Here is a 3,913-nt window from a genome sequence, read left to right on the forward strand (position 1 = left end):
CTATGTCCCTAAAGTGATGGGCACTCCATTCAGAGCGCAAGTTATTTCGTTGTCAGCTCTCCCAGCATCTGACAGCGAAGGTGATGTGAATCTCCTCTGCCCTGTCAGAGCGCTGAGGTTTTACATTACGCGCTCCGCCTCCTTCAGGCGTTCGGAACAGCTTTTTGTTTCGTTGGTGGGCGCACCAAGGGTCTCGCCTCCTCGAAACAGAGCCTGTCCAGATGGATAGTAGACGCTATAGCGGCCGCTTACGCGTCAAAAGGTCTGCAATGCCCTCGGGGCATCAGGGCTCATTCCACGAGAGGCGTGGCCTCTTCGTGGGCATGGTCCAGTGGAATTTCTATCCATGACATATGTGTAGAGGCGGGCTGGAGCTCCCCGTCTACCTTTGTCAGGTTTTATAACCTAGAAGTTCCTGCCTTGCAGGCTAAACTGTTGTCAGTCTGAAGGAGAGGTGTATTCTGCCCAGATCTCCTGCTCAGATCACTCTCACATGACTCAGCTCTCCTGGTTGAGCTGCACTAAGTAGGGTATGTGCCATGTGCCTATACAGACCGGCGCGCTGCTCTGTATTCCCTATGTGTGCTTATGTACAAGTGATGGCCCGCGTGGCTGGCCACCTTATTTTTTCCACTTATGGGGTTCCCCTGAAAGCTCGGGGTCTCATGTGGATGCTTGGCGCGCACGGCGTTGACAAAGTGTTCCCGTAGCGTAAGCTAAACTTACGCAATACGAGAGAACCTCTCGTAAGAGAACGATACTCGGTTACTAACGTAACCTCGGTTCTCTCTAGAGAGGGAACGAGTATTGCGTAACCGGCCGTGCTCGCGCCACTAGCGACTTCGCTTCAGTCGACGAAAACCAGGGAATTCAGCCTACAGCCCCTAGTGTTATACGCTAAGCCACGCCCATTCTGGCGGGCTGTGACGCTATGAAGGCGCGGGCGCCCTTCATTGGGCGTGACGTCACGCCGGGCTCACTGGTAGGCTGCAGCAGTTGCCCGCAGGGCAGCCAATGAGCACGCGAGATGGCCTGCTCTAGGTCTGCTAGCTGCTGCACTGCGTTGACAAGGAATACAAAATTAAGGATAATTTTTTGGTTTCAGTATCTCGAGAAGATGAATCTTTCCCGTAGCGTAAGCTAAACTTACGCAATACTCGTTCCCTCTCTAGAGAGAACCGAGGTTACGTTAGTAACCGAGTATCGTTCTCTCTACAGCCTGGGTATTTTCGGCATCAGTATGATTTTTATTTATTTATTATTATGCATGTTGAAGCAATTCTTGATTTATGGTTATTATTTAATGAGGGATGTGCATCCATATTGACCAGTATGTCCAGCTAATCAACATTTTAAATTCAATATAGCCTATAAATCAATAGTCAATCAATGTCAAATTGTCAATACATTGCTTTCTATCTTGCATAATTAGTGCAGTTGTTTAGAGTTTTTAACTACACTGAGACTAGATAATCAGTTTCTTGTTTTATAAATGTGACTTTGATTGGGAGTGCCATCATTCACGTGCATGTATTGTACAGTATGTCTGGTCTCCACATATTTCTGCTTGAAAAATGCGAGTTTCATTTCGTGCACGCGCATATGAACGCACGATAACACACGCGACGCGGTTATGTTTTCCGAGCTGCAGTAAACAAACACCGTTGGACTTTGTCGTTTATCAAAAACAAACGTAATAATTTTTTTTATTTTACTCTCACTTTTGTCAGGCACAAAGTGATGCAAGAGATGCACTGCCTGCCCAGCTAGGTTAGCAAGACCGAAAAACATCAAACTTTGCTGACATCAAACTTAGAGAGGAGAGAACACAAGTTTACCTGATTGTTGTTCCCGCAATTCACTCTCATGGGTTTTTTCTTCTTCATCTTTTCGTGACCAGAAGGATAGTTTCGCTTCATTTTGTCATGGATGTTGTACACATTAATTGGCACGCTATGACACGAGATGGAGGCGGGGCCTTAAGTAATTTGTGGGGTCTTACGCACCGGTCGCGTGCAGCGCTGCAGCCACGTAAACAGTTTGCCCTTCCCTTACTGACTTTCACTTTCGGTGCACGAATGGAAGTGAATGAGGCTTTGCGATTTAAAAAAAATAAAAATAAAAAATGTATCTAGGCCTATGTGAAATTCTGCAGCCATTGTACGATTTTTATTATTTTTTTCTCGGAAGGGCCACCTGAGTCGAGAAGGGCATATGGGCAGTTGCCCGGGCAACCTGAGCAACCCCCCTGTGCACGTCCCTGGTTGACAATGACTTTTATATCTTTCCTGTACACAGCATGGCCCTCGGGTAAATACAGGAATAGCCCCTGGTAGATTGGTTCATAAGAAGAATTCTGAAAGAAAGATAACTTTAACTAATAGTTTTGGAAATGAGTAATTCAAGACAACACAAATTGTAGTATTGTGCAAAAACAAGATTTACAAATAGTTTGCTATATGTATATGTGTGAGTGAATGCTGTTGTTCATACATTCCATTTATAAGGGACGTGCAATGAATTGTGGTGAGTCCTCCTCAGACAGGCTTCACAAAGGACTGCCGTGGTGTTGCACTCCAAGCACCTATAATCAGCATGCCGTTGGCAGACAGAACACTTGGAAGAGATTGGTGCTGACGTTTCAAATGAAACTTTGAGTATGTCCTCCTCAACTGCATCCCAGGCATTTAGCTCTCTCGTCTTTGCCTTACTGTATGCAGTCTCAGAAGATGAACTACAGCCTGCTGCTTCATCTTGTTCTGATAGAACAAGTGTGGAGTTCAAAAGGCCTGTTTGTTGGGAGTTGGGCTTGGGGATGTCTTTATGTGTAAGTTAATGAACCTTTACACATCCATTGAAATTCCTCCTCAGCACCTTTATCTTGATGTTTCTTAACCGTGTGCCTTTCAATGCTTTTCCCATCTCTGGGAAAAAAAAGGCAATAAAGACACATGCATGACTAATGGATACAACAAAAGCTAGATTTTTGTTCCTTAATGTGCATGATGTATTAAAACATAGGCCTAGATGTCACGAGTTGTGGATGGTGAGGACCTAAATGCAGCAACAAAGTCAGGAGGCAGGCAGGTAAAGTAGTCTGTTAATAAATGTAACAGACTACATGGAAGACACAGGGGGAAGCAACATGGATCTGGCAGGGAAATAAAGAAACCTAGGGGTATATGTATGTTAGCCGCTCTACACTGAGCGGCTAACAATGAGACAGAAACCAGGTGTGACAAGGAGCAGGAAGTAACAGGACATAATGCACAAGAGAATGAACCAACAACATTAAAAACAGGAAACAAGACTAAGGCAAAACTAACACAAAAGGAACAGAACACCAAAAACCCGGGAGACCATGACATATATACATAACTAGATAGATAATAAATCAAACAAACTTACCACTGCAATCTTGGAACAGTTTTTCCTAATCTGGGAATCAAAAGTTGTAAAATGAGATCGACAAAGTCAAGTACAGAGAAACATAAGAAGGAAAGCAGACGGATAGAAAGCTGTGTATAGGTTTTATGTTTCAAGTTCAAGGTTAATTCAAGTAATGCATTTTTGTTAGCCTGTTGTTGTTGCTAGCTTACATAAATCAAAATAGAGCTACCACAAACCTGATATCACTATCACTATATACAGTAGGTATATACGAGCATGATATAGCCTAAATGAAGAGTTTGTATGAAGCAGATACAAAATATATGTACAGTGTAACATTAGTCATTACACCGAACGCCTTTAAGGCTAAGAGGTATGGTTAACGTTAATTTACAGGAAACTCACGGTGTAATAAATCGTTTTTCCCCCTCATCTGCTAACTTCTTTTAACTCAGTTAGCCATGGGGCAATCTAAATTGTTAGTAATACTAACAGTTTTGTTTCGATTAAAAAAACAACAACG

General features: G+C 43.4%; 1 long non-coding RNA gene across 1 annotated transcript; it reads right to left on the reverse strand.

The window, feature by feature from the left end:
* Positions 1-2,298: 2,298 nt before the first annotated feature.
* On the reverse strand, positions 2,299-3,913 carry LOC143721990 (uncharacterized). The gene is made up of 3 exons (XR_013196815.1): positions 3,409-3,913; positions 2,494-2,924; positions 2,299-2,356 (listed from the first exon to the last, which is right to left on the reverse strand). It is a non-coding gene; the product is annotated as an uncharacterized LOC143721990 (long non-coding RNA).

The sequence above is a fragment of the Siphateles boraxobius genome, unplaced genomic scaffold, assembly GCF_051911475.1.
Source record: "Siphateles boraxobius isolate OS27281-9 unplaced genomic scaffold, OSU_SipBor_1 66, whole genome shotgun sequence".
NCBI classification, from domain to species: domain Eukaryota; kingdom Metazoa; phylum Chordata; class Actinopteri; order Cypriniformes; family Leuciscidae; genus Siphateles; species Siphateles boraxobius.